The following is an 18,162-nucleotide window of genomic DNA, read 5'->3' as shown; positions in this document are numbered from 1 at the left end:
CAACAGTTATTTCAACATATACTTCAAACCACTTAAACACAGCATTTAACATTGAAGATACCATGTAAATGAACAAACTAGGAAAAGCATTTCTTGCAGAACCCATTACGCATTCATATGCAGTGAATAATATCACAATGCTGTACTTAGGAGACGTCGTTCTTTAGTTGCTCAGTTGTGTCCGACTCTCTTGCAACCCCAAAACATCAAACAAGTTTAATGTGCACTGTTGTGAGTTGATCATCTACTTAAATACAAGGTGGAAATAGGTGCTGAGCAACCTTAGTGAGGTGGCTGGAGGGTCACCATCTCAGAGACACTCTTTCACTCTGGGTGCCACCTACCAAGCCCCTCTCACGGGAACTGCTGAATTAGTGTGTCCCAAACAGTATTTCCCTGAAAATTCGGCAGGCGAAAAAAACGTCTGTTTGGGTTCTCCATAATAGCTTACAGAAAAAAATCTAAATGAACTTTTTGGCCAACTCAATACACTGAGGTGGTTAAATGTCTTAATGCTCTGTTCATAAGCACTGCACAAGATTCCAACCATTTCTTCAGAAGAAAAAAAGAAGGGGGGGCTGAAAAGTCTAAAAATGGGAGAGATTTTCAAAAATCCTGTGTCACATTTTTTAAAAGCACAAAATTTTTTTGATTATTGGGGAGTTTGAGAAATGCACACTCTGCAAACTAGATGACTAGAAAACATTAAAACAAGGCTTTTTTTTTTTTTTAAACGTAAAATCATCCATCATAAATCTCATTTCTCAAACTTTTTATGTCTCCACAACATCTGAACATGCAACATGCTCACCTCAGCAAATGCTAGGAGGGCTGCTTGATGTCCCACCACTTGGCCAACGACTCCACAACCCTTCACAAAGCACCACAGGAACTACAGAAATGTGTGGGCACTTCGGCACTCCCTTGAGTACCTTTTTAGACTATATATGCTATCGTATTTCCCCTTTTTGGTCACCATGAGGACTTATAAAGACATATTAAAAATATCTCACTGTGACTTCCAAGAACTCCAGTGAGAGCCTAGAAAGTTGCCTGCTAACTGATTTCACAAAGCGAGGTGGGCAGGGCAGCAAGAACCCCGTAAGAGCCTCAACTCATACCAGTGTCCCTCCATAAACTGCTCCAGAACCACTTTACTCCAAACAGTATTCAACTTAAACTGTACACGTACTAATGCATGAACACTGCTACTGCGGTAAAACAACAAAAGAGAAGGCAGGCTTTTAAACAGATCCCCCCTTTTCCCATCCCAGAAAAGTCTGGAACAAAAGAAATAAGATATAGGGGCACGTTCCTGCTGAGACAAAACAAAAAGTTGAAACAAATCTGGAGTTTTGAACATTCTCAATTTGTGTGTGTGGGATCATCTAGCTACATCCAAGTGACTGAAAAATAGAAAATTTAAATGGCTTCAAGGATGAAAATCAGACTCCACACTCTGTCGTTTCCTGGCTAAACCTCACTGAGGCCCAAAGATGAGCTCCCCTCAACAGTAGACACCTTTGATGACCATCAAAGCTGAGCCCACTGCATCTGAGTCATCGAAAGCCTATGTGGACCAAGCCCAGCTCCCCTTCCCTTCTCTTTACTTGTCATTGGTCTGCCTGTTGCTTGCATCCTGGGCTCTCCTTCAGTCAAGTCCTTCATCAGCTGCTACAAGCCTTTCAGGTCAGGTCAGTTCAGTTGCTCAGACATGTCCAACTCTTTGCGACCCCATGGACAGCAGCATGCCAGGCTTATCTGTCCATCACCAACTCCTGGAGCTTACTCAAACTCATGTCCATTGAGTCGGTGATGCCATCCAACCATCTCATCCCGTTGTCCCCTTCTCCTCTCACCTTTAATCTTTCCCAGCATCAAGGTCTTTTCCAGTGAGTCAGTTCTTCACATCAGGTGGCCAAAGTATTGGAGTTTCAGTTTCAGCATCAGTCCTTCCAATGAATATTCAGGACTGATCTCCTTTAGGATGGACTGGTTGGATCCCCTTGCTTGGGAACTCTCAAGAGTATTCTTCATTCAATACCACAGTTCAAAAGCATCAATTCTTCAGCACTCAGCTTTCTTTATAGTTCGACTCTCACATCCATACATCAGTACTGGAAAAACCATAGCTTTGGACCTTTGTTAGCACAAACCAGGTCCCATCACTGCCCGGCCCGGCCCAAGCCTTTTCTCTGGCTTCTCATTTCAAGTAAGAGTCTCGTGGCCTCCACATACGTGGCTCTAGACTTGTGTTCTCAATAGGCCAGAACTGCTCCCAAGAGGGAGAAAATTAGTTGGTCAGCAAAAATTTTAAATTTTATGTATAAAGCACAAATACAATACACAAACAGCTATCTGTGGTGCTAAAATTTCACTGAATGGGATGGTTGAGGGCTTCAGTCAGACAAAAATGGGAGGAAAGAGGGGTAAGAACCCTCGGTTCACTCAATTCCAGCCACAGTCCCTTCCTTGCTATAAATGGTACCCCTCAGCTTGAACAGGGCTCACCTTCAACCTCTAACCTCCCAAGCCCCCTCCTCCTGTCATTCATATCAGCTCAAGAGCTGCCACCTCTCCTCAGGAAAACCTCCGGGGCTGTCCTGGCTAAGTGGACAACCCGCCCCCTCCCACCACCCCCAGTGATGTGGATCCCAGCTGCAGCCCCAGCACCAGCAAGGCCACACCACATGTTCAAGAACACTGCTCACCTGCACTAATAACCACCACACATAAGGGAACAAACACCATGGAGAGAACACTCATATGACAGTAGATACTGGGAAAGTGACCTGTGACCAAGGACATTCCAATGTTTCAAAGAGCAAACTACTCAGTCCTTGGGTATACAACATACATGTAATTATTACTACCTTAAGAGACAGAAAATTTTTAATTAAAAAAGTCATTTCACGTTGTTATATAATGTTAAATTTATATAATAATTCATTGAATAACAAACTGCAATCCTTTGGGAATGAACATAAGCGTTTCTAAACATTTTATTAATTTTACACAAAACTTAAAATATAGCTTAGGGACTCCACCATTTTTGGCTTATAAATGAAGTATATCTCCCCCTCCAGTATTTCCAAGTAATATCAGATTTTAAATTCAAAGTGAAATTTTAACAACAGCAAAGAGAGGGAGGATTCTTCTAGAATAAAGAATTCCCAGTTCTTCCTACTCATGCTATTTAAGAAGTGAACTTCAAGTCAAGCACACCACTGTTAATACACTGACCCATTAGCTCTCCCCAGTTCAATCATATAATTTCTCTTCCAAGACTTTTACCATCACCTGCAAAGATGCCATTATTTCCTATCAACATATGACATTTACTGAGTTTATGCCCTCAGCTAAGGACTGCTGGGGGTAACGTTAAGTTGCCACTGTCCACAATAAGGACAGGCAGCATCTGAAAAAAAAACATTAAAAACACACATACCTGGGCTTCCCTGGTGGCTCAGTGGTAAACAATCTGCCTGCCAATGCAGGAAACATGGGTTCATTCCCTGATCTCAGAAGATACCACATGCCACGAAGCAACTAAGTCCCTGTGCCACAACTACTGAGCCTATGTTCTCTACTGAAGCCCATGCCCTAGAGCCCATACTCTTCAACAAGAAAAGCCACCGCAATGAGGAGACCAAGCACCACAACTAGAGAAAAAAAGTCCACATAGCAACAAAGACCCAGCACAATCAAAAGAAAAAAAAGAAGACCCCAAAACCACACATACCCTATGGCCTAGTACTCTATGTCCTACAGACATAGTCACACACAGTCTCTATTCTGTGTACCCAACAACATGCTACAAAGCATATAACGGGGAAAAAAAAAAGAATCAATGAAACACTATCCCCAAAAGATCTGGTACACACACCTATGACCTACCAATAAGTATAAGAAGAGTGAGGGATCATTTAGAACACTGAAAATAGAATATTGTGAGATGATTAATAGGAGTGTGTAGTTGCTTGCATATGTATTTAGAATGTAAACAAACATGCCTGTGAATGCACAAAACCTTCCAGATGGATGCACAAGAAATTGTGACCATGGCTGCTCCTGGACAGAGAAACTGGGTGATGTGTAGACAGTAGCAAGAAAGTTTCACTGTGCACCAATCTGGATCTCCGTGTTTGTGTATTAGATACATATTATTCAAAAACTCACAATATACTGAATTAGTTTATGCATCAATAGTATTTGAAGGCCTCTTGATTTTTATGAGATGTCGCTGCTGCTAAGTTGATTCAGTCGTGTCTGACTCTGTGCGACCCCATAGACGGCAGCCCACCAGGCTCCCCCGTCCCTGGGATTCTCCAGGCAAGAACACTGGAGTGGGTTGCCATTTCCTTCTCCAATGCATGAAAGTGAAAAGTGAAAGTGGAGTCACTCAGTCGTGTCCGACTCTGTGCAACCCCATGGACTACAGCCTACCAGGCTCCTCCATCCATGGGATTTTCCTGGCAAGAGTACTGGAGTGGGGTGCCATTGCCTTCTCCTTATGAGATGTTAATGCTTTCTAATACACAATGGTGTGACAAAGAATTTCCAGGTCTCCAAGGACTTGAATGCTGCTACAATACACAGCCTGCACTAAACAGGGCTTATTCCACCTCTGGTTTCCACACTGTCTAATGCTGGCCATTAACCAAGTATGAATTAAGTAAGTTATTTAAGTGTGCATTTCTAATGAATACAATGGCAGTATTCTATGGAGCCTTAAAGGTTTAGCTGTATTCCAGTATAAGACTCAGTTCACCAAAGCCTTCAAGTTCAAAACCTAAACATCCACAGAGATGTGTGAAGGGTGTATCAGCCCCTAAACTATATACATGTGCACTGGTCAACTATCTGCTTCACACTTTATCAATTGGTGCTCACTGTTGATGACTGTCAAAATTCTCAAGCCAAGATCATTTCCTAAGCTGAATGATTTTCCATACTCAGCACCCTTTCTAGATGTCACAAGAACGTGAAGAGCTCCATCCTGACCTCACTGCTCTGTTCCTGTAAGTTGGTGGCACCAAAATGGTATATCGGACTTGGGGTTCAAAACCAGTCAATCTTGCCTTTCTTCCACATAACCTCCCCAACATTCAATTAACCACCACCTTCTGATCATTCTGTAATTCAATGCTATATCTTGGTTTGATGCCTACTTTTACTCTCCAATCCTTTTCCTGATCTCAACAAGCTGTCTGGCCGGCAGTCTGAGTTTAACCAAAGTTGTCCTTCCACAATCCAGGTAACCTTGAGATACAAATCTCAGGACTTACTCTCTTGCCAATACATTCCTTATGGTTATTATGGAGTAAGAGCTGACTAGTTTTCCATTCTCACTTTGGCTAACTTCTCACTTCACACAGCTTTGTTCATACAGAGTCCTCTTTGATACCACCTGCTCCCGAAACAAGATGCAACTCACCCTGGAGACAATACTAGGACATCTCTACCTCCCCAAACCTTGGACACACTCATGAAGTAACTCTCCCCTTATGTTCTGAAGGGTCCTCTAACCCTCCTGCCCTGAACAAAAACATTCCCTTCTCATTCATAGTATGCATATCCTTCCCAACTAGTTTATCTTATTTCCATTTCTCTTCTCCAAACTCCCTGTAACAATTCTGAACAGGTTTCATGTGTACTGTACCAAGTTGCCAAGTGTCCCCAGCACTGCCACTGAACTGTGCACACAGCAGGTGATTATTTCACATGAACACACACTCTAATAAGCCCAGCACAAGGTACACTCTTTCCTGATAACAACACTCCAAGACTTATTGTGTATTCACACATGCTCTCTTGAATTCTCCCTTCTGCTTCCCAATTCATGCAGATATGACCAATCTCAACCCTGCTGGTGTTCACCAGCCGTCCCTGCACTGCACTTTAGTTCCTGTGCTGTACTTGAACCGCAAGAGTTGAAGTTGCTCAAAAACATGAACACCTTGTGTCCACCCAACACTGGCTCCTTGACCTTAAATGAAGCAAACCCTTTTCGTATGGAGCTAATAGACCTTCTTTGGAACCAATGATTCAGAATCACCAGCCACTTCTAGTGAATACCTAGGCTTTATCCACATCTAACAATAATGTGATCCCTTACAATTCATTTGTGAGCCCTATACGATTTTTAAAAAATCATTTATTTTATTGAAAAATGTAGTAGTAGCATATATCCAAGTATCATGACAGCAATAAAATGTCTACATTAAATTAGCATTTTTAATACCTACATCATGATGTGATAAAATTCATTTAAAGAAAAAAAAAGCAAAATTCACTGTGGCACTAGCACCAATGGTAAGTGTATGTGCGCTCACACACTGTCCAGAAGAAAAGAACTAGTAAAGGACAAACTGGAAGAGAATTGTAGTTAACAGTCACGATGAACTGTCCAGGGTTCACTTAATGCTGATCTTGCCGAGCACATGCCAAGAGGAACACATGGATCCAGCAGAGCCCTGGAGCGTCAAGGGGCCCAGGGCCGCTGCAGCTGTTGACAGCTCGGGTGGGCGCAGACAAGGCCAGCCTCCAGAAGGCGCCATGTAAAGACAGCGATGAGAAGCAAGGGAAACTGAGGAAATGTTCAAGATAAAGGGCACTGGGAACATTTTATGAAAAACTGAAATAGTCCAAACACCTAATTAATTGGTCTTAAAAAACAATTCTCTTTCTACACTAGTAAGTATAAAGGCAGGAAATTGAACCATAATTCAAATAAATGTATTAAAACATATTTGTATTTCAAATACTACATATTTGCTATATATATAAAAAAATTAAACCTCTAACTCAACGTGATTATATTTGACCTTCATTAGAAGTTAGGACAATATACACACAACTGTAACATGCTGATTTTTACCTGAAATGGCACTATATTGTAAACTAGAAAAAATTTTTGATCCTCTCCAACTGCATTTATCTCCTAACTTTTCAGCAGCTCTGACATCAGGAGCAAAGAAATCTCAAAACAGAAAACTGCTGCTTGCAGGTTCCCAGGTGGTGGCACCCCACCCACTCTTCATACTCTGCCCACATTAAATTTGTCTTCACCGTAAAGCACCTAGTCAGAAGACTTACAGAAGCCAAAATGCAGGGACTAAGTATTATCACTATACAGTTAAGTTTACTATATAATCTATAAACATTTCAAAACACCATCTCAAAGGGAACCCAGAAAAGCAAACAATGACTGTAAGTAATTTTAAAAATCCCCAGAAGCCATCCAACTGAACAGTAATAAATGTTAACCAAAAGACCACAATAATGGAAGCAAACAAGGGAAAACAGGGTGCAGTGAAAGGGAGCCAGCAGCCTTAATCAGGGTATGGAATAATGACTCACCCTTGAATAATAGGAATTAACAACACAAAAGACCAAAAGAGAGAAAATTCTTCAAATTACGTATTACATGCTTTTTCTCCTCCCAATATTTGCACAAACTAATATCTCAATCTTTTTTGATACAATACCCAACTTACTAAACAAAGCCTGAGAAGAACAACTATTCCCTTCAAAACAGAGCATTACTGAACTATTTCTCCTGGAAACCATAACCACGGAGCCACCTGACAGTTCAGTCACTGGAGGAATTATCACCATCACCATCCGTGTCCGCTGGAGTACACATGACGATCACACTCCCTGAGAGCTGTTCTGGCCCACTTGTCCCCTTCTCTCCAGGTCATACCAATGCCAGGAAAACAAGACCGGAACCTTCAAAAACCAGCAGCCTTTGATTGACACTCAATTAGAGAACACCAGACTCCCCTGCAAAGGACAATGGCAACCTGCTGCCCTTTCTCATGTATGCCTGGGGCTCCTCCGGCACCAACCTCCACTGCACGGAGCTCAGGCACTCACAAAACTGCAGTGAGAGCCTTTTTAAGTTAGAACTGATACCAGCAACCTCACCTCCCCAGGCTCCCCTGTCCGTCCCAAATCACTCCCTTTACATTCTCCCTTCTTTCCTAGCTCCTCACTCTTTCTTTTTAGACATATTTCTATAGATGTATGTAAGGGCATATAGTCTCCCAAATTCTGTTACACATGCAGCTTTGCTCAATGTTCTGCCTCCTCTTCTTGCTCTAACTCCCCACTGTGATGACAGCTAAGAACTTGCCAGTTCTCACCGCGTTTCCCTCACCATTCACCAGACTCCAAGCTCACAGCAGGGAGAGACCAAGTCTATTTTCTTCATTATTTACACACAGGCTAAGACAAAAGCTGCTTAAAAACTGTCTACTTAATGAATAAGCAACCTGGGAGGCTCATCCACACACATGAGCTGCAAACTCTCAAGTCTATGCCATTTCCTCTTGGGTATCTCCTCAGACCAGTTCAAGAAATAAAAGTACCAACTGTGCCATGATACTGGGAACATTGATAAAAGATAAGTAAAAGGCAGGTACAACAGACAAACAAGCAACCACACACTGACGAGGTGACAGTAATGAGAAGAAGTGGTCTAGTTCTGTGGGGAAAGGGTCCTCCTCAGAGACCCAGGGAAACAGGTGCCATCTCAGGGCTCAGTGTGCAAGGGCAGAAGGATGGTGGGATGGAAACAAGAGAGCAGGTCAAATAATGCCCATGGCCAACAAGACAGCAGGGGCTCTGTTCAGACAGAACTACTGCATCTGGCACAGGGTAGGAGCCTTTTAGAAGGAAGCACAGGATATTATATGGAGAATAACTGCAAGAGGGACAGTAAAAGCAGGACCAGCATGAAGTGTACTAAGTCACCTTCAGTGATAAATGACAAGGCCTTTCTAGGTCACTGTTCACCAGAGAAGCTTTATACAGTCTTTAAAACCCCAACAAACCACTGTAGGAACTCAAATCCAAAATATTACAAAACCCAGTGGACAGCCATTCTCTCCCTCAATCAGCTACACCCCATGCCCAGTCCTGAGCACTTACCTTCCGTGTCTCAGCAAACAGTATCACCACTGGCCCAGCACTCAGACCAAACACCGCAAGGTCACTAGCACCCTAACCTCCTGCTCCCATCAGATTACTGCAGCCAGCCCTGGGCATGCGCAGGGGGCTGGTTCCAGAACCCCCTCAAAACACCAAAATCCACTATAATATGGCAAAGCATTTGAATATAAATCATACCTCCTATATGGTAAGTATCTTTAGATCACTTACAATACCAAATATAAATGTTATGTAAATAGTTGCCTATGACAAATTCAAGTTTCAATTTTTGGAACTTTCTGGAATTCCCTACCCCTCCCACCCCCACACTTTTCAGTCAACTGTTAGTTGAACATGTGGATACAGAATCCAGGGACACAAGAGCCAACTGTCGTCTCAAACTGCACTCTATGTGTAAAATACTTAGCTGTAATCTGAAGAACCCTCATAAATACTAAAGATCCTGTCAAGGAGCAAGTGTAGCTGGGGAGTGGGGGTAGGGAATCAATGGTCTATGTGGTCACCTGTCTTTCCATTTATGACCTAGCCACTCCTGTCCTGACCCCTCCTCACCTCAAACTCAAAACTTAGCAATCTTCACTTCTCCACCCTGACTCCTGGCCCTGGATAGCTCCTTGTTAACTACTCATTGCCCCCGAGTCCTCTCTCCAACTCCCACCTAAAAGTCTGCCCTGGGCACTTACTTACTCACCTTTAAGTCCTGCTCAAAAATGATCATCTTAGTGAAATCTTCCCAACATGAGTGGATATTCGCTTCTGGGTTTCCAGAGCACTTCCTAATTGTTTCATTACTATCAACTGGCCTAATAGTTTGCTTAATCTCAAGAAGGTGCCGTATTTTGTTCATTTTTGTATTCTCATTAGTGAATACAGAGTCTGTCTTACAGTTGGTGTCATTCATCCACTAAACATTTAGTAAGGACTTGCTAGGAACTGAAAATATATCACTAATTGACAGATAAGGTCCTTAACTTTCTCAGAACTGACATCCTAGATTAAATGGAGTAAATAAATGAAGAAAATTTCACAAAGTTTTAGGAGAAATCTTACATGACAAAGTGTCTTCAGGAGTTAAGAGTAAATATTTTATAAAGAAAGTGTCAGGTAGATAATATACAAAAGTAAAGGGAGTAAAACGTGTGTCGCTACTTCCTGAGAACTGGGAGTTCAGCCGCGCTGGCCACTCCTGCACAAACACCAACTGATCATACAGGAACGCTGTCCCACCCTGACACCTCACAGTGAGCATACACTCAGCAAACCCTCAACCTCAAGTTATTCTTTTTAAAAGATAAAAATAAACCGATTCATAACTACAGGCCATGTAACAGGATTCGAGGATTACAATCATGTAAGGAAAATAACAGAATTTGACAGTTACTATCCTAGACCAGCATTTCCCAGAAGAAAAATAATGCAAACAACAAAAGAAATTCTAAATTTCATAAAAGCAACATTGAAGGGGGAAAAAAAGCAGCAGATGAAATTAGCTTCATAGTAAACTTTATTTAACTGAATATATCCAAAATATTACCAATCCAACAAGTAGTCATATGAAAAGTTAAGATAGTTTATTCTTTCTTCATACTGTCTCTGCAATTTTGTGTCTATTTTACACATCTACTTCAAATGGCAAATTTTCTTCAATACTTATGTATTAGGTTTCATTAAATTTAAGATGCAAAAGTAAATTCACATATCCAAATTACCCCAAATATGTTTACTACTGCATTGATAACCGAATTTAAGTTAATTATAATGCAATTAAAATCCAGTCCCAGCCTCACCAGTCCTGTTCCAAAGACTCAACAGCAACCTGTGGCCGCCACATGGAACAGTGCAGCTACCACGTGGACTGACTGTACCACTCACTCGACCACAATTCTGTTTTATCAGTACAGACTACATTTAAGAGAGTTCTGTCCCTTTATCTCCTGAGATGGTCATTTTCCAGTCTCCTTTAATAAAACAGCTATCATTTTCTCTAGTCATCTCAACTATCTGTCACTGAGTGTCTTCAGATCTAGAATGCAAATGCCAGAGAGCTGAAGGCAGGACTGTCTTTGGCACAGCTGTCTCTGCAGTACCCAGGCTGCGGGACACTACTGCCAATATCCAACTGCTGAAATCAGTCTTGTTTACATGTTGCTAAATTATTTAGTATATGTATTATATGGATATGACCAAAAAAAAAAAAAAAGACTGGACATGTTGTGTCAGGCAGTGTTCTTCCATATTGTTCAACTAATTACAAGATAATTCAAATTATCAGATCTGTATTTTTAACCCAGAGAAATCATCCAGTCATTGTCTAAAAGATCATAATTTGAATAACTTGGCTTACCTTATCTCTAACACTTGAAGCACAAACACTAGAATATATATTTAGTCTTCCTGAAATATAAACACATTACATTGCAAAGCAGAAATTAAGAATCTGAATAGGTATTTTCTATATTGTACTTCACAGCCCCCAAATTTGGAACATGTCATTTTCCAAGAACTTCTGATCTTCCTCCTACATATAATATACATGATTTAATGGCTCAAGATAAAGGCCCATTAAGCATAATATACAGCTAACAAGCAAAAAAACAAGGTCTCTTACATTTTCCTAATAAATCATTATGCATAAATCTAAACAGCAACAACACATCATAAAACTTTGATGGCTTCCTGGGAAGATAATGGTGGGGGGCTGTAAGAAGCAAACGTCAAGTCTGAATCCAAAAACTACAGTAATATAAAAACTATAAACAGAAACCCAAGACAGTTTCCTTCTTCAAAATTTATCATTTTTCTGCATTCATATGCCTAAAAATAGTTAAGCGCTGACTTTTGTAGATGTCCAAGGACTTCCCTGGTGGCTCAGATGGTAAAGCATCTGCCTACAGGGTGGGAGACCTGGGTTCAATCCCTGGGTCAGGAAGATTTCCTGCAGAAGGAAATGGCAACCCACTCCAGTATTCTTGCCTGGTGGGCTACAGTCCATGGGGTTGTAAAGACTCAAGACAGGACTGAGCAACTTCACTTTCACTTTCAAGGACTCCCAGCCACAGGACTTGGCTGAAGAAAACTAGCAATAAACATTTAAACAGGAAAAACAAATATATTTAGAAATCTATATAAATTTGCTTTAAAGGATGTATGAAACAAAGCCTTCCTCTCATTGACCTGCATGAGAATTTCTGTTTGAAAAACAGGTTAACAAGCCACCCTAGGATAGAAGTTGAGCCTCTTAAGTCCTGGACTCTGAAGGAGCAAGGAATCTGACTCCTTAATGGGGTCTGTGGATATGACGACTTTCTAGACCACAGTTAACACTCCTTCCTGGACCCACACCCATTTCTAGCTCATAAAAGAAAAAAAAGCTTGGTCGAAGTGGATTTACGGTGTCAGGGTTATTAGTCTGGTGGGAAGCAGGACAGAGAGGCACCTAGGAGACAGCTGGATTACAAGGAGAAACAAGTCTCCACACTTGTTTGCTTTGCACAGATATTCTTAACTAACATATACCACAATGTTCTAGAAACTATATTCCAAGATATTTAGAAGGCTGCAAACCAGGCGATTATTTCTTTGCACTAACATAGTCACAACTGTTTGGAAGAAATTATTGTCAGTATATTAACTATGTGCTCTCATTATGAACCAGTTTGATTATTTCAACATACTATATAATTTTAAATAGACTTTTAAATCACATATATATGTAGCATACATATATATCAATATATGTAGCATACATATATATCAATATATGTAGCATACATATATATCACTGTAAGGTCTCACAAAGCAGGTTATAACTCTACCTAAAATTATTTAACAATTCTCATTTACTAAACTGCCAGATGGGTATCACTAAAGTGCGTAATAAAAATTGAAGCTACAAAGCAAAAGAAATTACATTTAGTAAATATACACATGGTCTTAGAAAAAATAATTTATCAAAACTTTACCCTCAATCTGGAAAAGCAAAAGGTGAGCTCACTTACAAAACCCATTATTTCATCAAAATAGTATCATTCTATTCATATTCACCAGGATGGGAAGTAAAGATCAGCAGTTTTCTAGCACCTTCACAGGTCATCTGGCACAAGCACATTCAAATACACTGACACAAAAACAAATTATTACACTGTTTCAACCTCATACTGGTAAGGATAGCTGAGAATCAGTTAAGTGAAAAAACTTTACATTTCAAAGTGTGTATTTCTCTATACGCCCCCTTCACTTAAACTAACTAGGTTTATGAACACACACATAATAAAATCCTACTTCAAAAAGAGCATTATGTTTAGGACTCAGCACTCAATAGCCAAGCCATAGCCTGATAACAATAACAGATTTTTTGCAGTTCTTGCCAGTTGGCAGAACCTGGGAAAGCTTGAAGAGTGTTTTGGTTTCTCTTAACGATTGGCTAAGGGTTCTACTCAACATACAATGTACCAGGACAATCCCCTATGCCACCACCACCAAAAACAACCAACTGAAAGAGTTACTGTGCCTCTTCAGAGCAACACTTTAGAAAAGAGGTTTTAAAGTGGGGTCCCCAGACCCAACATACGGGTATCACCTGGGAACTTGTTACAAATGCTTGCTGTTTAGCCCCACCTGAGACCTGCTGAATCAGAAACTCTGGAGTAGGGCCCAGAAGTCTGTTTTACTGAACCTCAAGGTGATTCCAGTGCACACTTAGCCTGAGAGCCATCAATTCAGAGGACATCCACGACTACTGAAATTTATAGCAGGGATTTTTTCCCCCACTGCTGTATCTCAGCTCTGGAGATGGGTCCAAAATACAAGAGGACCTCTCAATACATAACTGGTGCAACAAATAAACAAATATAGTGAATTCTTAATGACAGAGCTCCCATAAACATTTTTTGTCATAAAATGATATATTCGTATTAGATACCACACCATTTATTTCTCACAACCCAGTTTGCTAAGTTTGCTAAACTGTTGGCTTCATAGTTATTCTGTTTAAAATATTCTAACCACAGGCATAAAAATGTAAATATTTTAACCACAGGCATAAAAAAAGATTATAGATTAAATAACCACTGAGCAAGTTATTATTATTTATAACACTAAAAAGGTCAGAAATTATTAAAAGAGAATCACTATGTGAAGTTGTTTAACATCTGTTTAGTACATAAAAAGTCACACTTGTAAATCTAAGCAATGTATCATATTTTATATGAATTTACATTATCTAAATTAAAACATACCTTGACAAGAAATTAACTAAAATCATCCTGGCAAAATGTACAATGAAATAAGATGGTTTGTTTATTTTTATGTATTAGATAATATGAATAATCTGCAGAAAATAATTTTTTAAACAAGCATACAAAAATAAAAATGTACATAACTTGCACAGAACACGGCAAGGATAAAACATACACAAAGCTTCATTCACAGAAGCCTGGTTCACTGACACTTCCCATAAAAAACATCAGAACTCGAAGACTATTTCTTAAAGATCCACTCACAAATATGCCATGAAACATTATAGATTCCTACAGTTTTATATTATTTCATATATATATATTTTACCTTAAACTGAGATGTATAACACACAATAAAAATGAACTTGATCCTGTAGTGACAATTTCAGAGCTGGAAACAAATTCCAGGTGTAAATATCAATTCTAAAACCTTCAACAACATGCCATTTAAGACATATGGTACACTTACATTATTACGGAACCAATCAACACAGGGCCCTTGTATTTAATGAGTAAATTAAAACCATTTATTTTTTATACTTTTTAAAAATATAAAGAATACGTAGAAAGAAAAATTCACGTATTCAAATTATATACACTTCATTCTACCTAATCCTAACAATTCAAGTCAATTTTTACACAGAAGTGAACTGCCTGAAACTTGACATTTTACTTAGAAGCAATACCATCTCTTTTGAAACTCATTGCTTTAATTCGGGATGACAAACTGTAATTTTAATGAAGATTTTTAAATGAACAGTCAACAAAATCTGAACAGAGGAGTTGGTAGTTACAACACTGATTTAAGCTATAATACAATATACTTGAAAAAGAATTCTTTTAAATATGCATTACAAACTCTGGCTACATTACTCTAAGAAATGTGATATTCTTCATCTAGAAAATGAAAGTTTATCATATTGAAAGTATCTCAAAACAAAAAAGTACACACTGCTAATTCCACCAGGTGAATAAAAATATACCCTAATAATAGTTTTCAACCAAAAGGAATCCTTAAAGATACTTATAATCTAAACACGATTTTATAGAAAAAGACAAAAGGTCAAATAATATTCCCAAGGTAACACAGCACTTGGACCTTTAAATATTCAGTCATGTAAGATTCAAACTTCAATCAGTAATAACATTATTCAGTAATCAAGACCCTTTGAAACAAAGACCCTTTCAAGATATTTTTTCCTATACTCAGAAGATAGTGCTATTGATTTTAAAAGAACTAATACACAATATATAATCCTGATTTTAAAGATCAGAAAACTTTTTAAAAAATCAGATTCTATAAAAATAGTGAAATTCTTCACCATTTTCCCAGAGTGACATTCTATAAATTACTTAACCACATTCAATCAGGAAACTGTATGTGTATACTTCATTATACACACTGGAGAAAACCAGTATCTTATACTACTACAGTTTCCCATTTTTAAAAATTTAGTAATGAAGGGTACTGGAAAGGAAACAATGCTCTTGAAAAATGTAAAACTACTGTCAATTTATTTAACCATTATTTGTTTACAATGAAATAACCCATACTGGGCTACATGTACCACTTAACAGATGGCCTGGCTACTTACTCTGAAGTAGCCCCTCCTCTGACCCCAGGAGTTCCTGTGGAGGAGCATCTAACCAACTAGGAAGGAAAAGACAGGGCAACATTTACAATGGTGAAATCTAGGAGTCAGGAATGTGCCTTATTCTTAAAAGTAAGTCTGACTTTAAAATCAGTTATGCTCTCAAATTTCACGAATATGGTTAAACATACTACTACATATTATAACAAAACTCCTAACATACCAAAAAACCCACATTTAAGTATCATACTCTTCCCTAGTAAGGTATCTTTTTCATTTCTGACTAGCACCATTTGACACTAAATACCAAAAATTTTAGAGGTTTAAACACACATTTATCACATTCTTCCACAAACCATCTCCATTCAATCACACATTTATGTACTTTCTCTCATTCATAACCTAATTTGTAATTATAAACCCACCCCCAAATCATTAATGTGACTATTAACCATTCACTGTGACATTTAGCAATTATTATAGAGTTTACATGTAACACCAACTTTCTGAAACTTGTATGTTCGACAGGTACATTTCTGAATAAAATGTGATAGCATAATTCAATTAGGTATTTGAGAAACAAAATCCAATTCAGATACTGTCATTGTTGATCACCTCTGGTTCTATTAAATGGCAATTCTAGGTAAAACAAATATTTTTCCCATGTTACTGATATTGTAGGATTCAAAACAAATATTTAATATCTTCCAATGAATGCTCAGCACTGATTTTAAGCATAAAAATCTAAAAACTCAAAATAACAAATTGAGCTTTATGAAATACAAGTTAACCAATAGCTTTTTAAAGACAGAATCACGTCAAGAAGAAAATGAATACATTCATTCTCAAAATAAAAACGGAGAAATTAACAAAATACATCACTAAAATAAAACAATTAGGAAAATGGATATTCATTTTATTTTGTGCATATTAATAACAGCATATGAAACCTAAATCATGCAGACTTTAAATGCAGTGTTTCAAATCATTACACAAAAAGAAACATAATACTGTGATGTTATACTACTAATATTGTTTCATATTATCTTTTTAAGAAAAGAATTATGGGAGCATGGATGACAAAATCACATTTATTTAGAAAAGCTAATACTATTCTTTATTTTTATATCTACAAGTTTTAAGCAAATTGCATTCAAATGTTTTCCTTGGCATACTTTTCCACAAGAAAAAATAATGACTGAGCCACAAAGTTGTTTAACTGGACAAAAACACTAAAAACTTGAGTAACTAGGAGTTCACAGATGCTCCACTTGACTCACTCAGAAGCTGTTTCCAGGGTAAACTTGGTAAGAACTGGAACAAGGACTTTCTCGATGAAGGGAAAAAGCTGTGTAGAGCTCTGTTCTTGGAGCCAGAATGAGCCGGACACTAGAATGTTCAGATTAGGGCATCTCTTTGTGCAATGGTTTCAAATGTTCTTGAGTGAATCGTACGGAATTTCACAGCCTTGGCCAAAGCTAGCTTGGTATTAACATCAAGGACAAAGTTTCTCCCAATTTTAATTCAGTTTTGAAGCAAAATACAATACTAAAAATTACCTAAAGATTTTAAGAATAAAAATACAGATGACAGGAAAGGTATATTCAGGTGCAGCAGATATCACTTAAAAATTATAGCTGATGTTAAAACTCCCCACGCTGCAATTAATGTCACAAACATTACAAATTACACACCCCTTGCCAACTCACATTCACAGAAAATGTGATGAGAATAGTCTATTATTTTACAATCTCCTTATCGTGTTTTCAAAGATTTGCCAAAAACAATAGAATGCTGCCAATTTTGGAAAATAACTACATCCATATTGTTGTGTCTAAAAAAATAGAACATAAAATAGTACATAAGAAAAATTTGATACAAAAGCATGCATCTCAAGCATGCCTTATAGTCAATTGCTTTTATGCAATCTTAAGTAACCAAACTTTTTTCAAAGGATGCCTTCCAGCAAAAATGGGTATTACCATGCCTGGGTAATATTTACACACTGCTCACTTTTTTAAAACACATTCTTCTTCAGAAAAATGCTAAAAGCATGGTATAGTAACACACTGAAATGTTATGTGAGAAGTAACTGTGCTACAACCAATGCCTGATGCCTTAGATTTGTGGCTTAAATACATGATTCCTCAAATGTAATTTTAAATTAAACATGGCTAACATACAAAATTTTTAATGAGAACTGTTTTAGAATAAAAATCCTAATGTGATGTTTCTCCATACTACTGAAAATCAATCCTCAAAACATAATTGATAGGAAAGAGATCTAATCTGATTGCTGTAACACTCACCACATGAACCATATTTCTCGGAGACAAGCACACCTCGCCTGTCTGACTGCAGAGAGACTCCTGAAC

General features: G+C 38.5%; 1 protein-coding gene across 3 annotated transcripts in view; it reads right to left on the bottom strand.

The window, feature by feature from the left end:
* PSPC1 (paraspeckle component 1) overlaps window positions 1-18,162 on the bottom strand; it is a 93,187-nt gene that overhangs the window by 23,624 nt on the left and 51,401 nt on the right. The window lies entirely within an intron of this gene.

Source organism: Bos taurus, chromosome 12 (assembly GCF_002263795.3).
Source record: "Bos taurus isolate L1 Dominette 01449 registration number 42190680 breed Hereford chromosome 12, ARS-UCD2.0, whole genome shotgun sequence".
Classification (NCBI taxonomy): domain Eukaryota; kingdom Metazoa; phylum Chordata; class Mammalia; order Artiodactyla; family Bovidae; genus Bos; species Bos taurus.
This window is presented reverse-complemented; position numbering and strand designations above follow the sequence as displayed.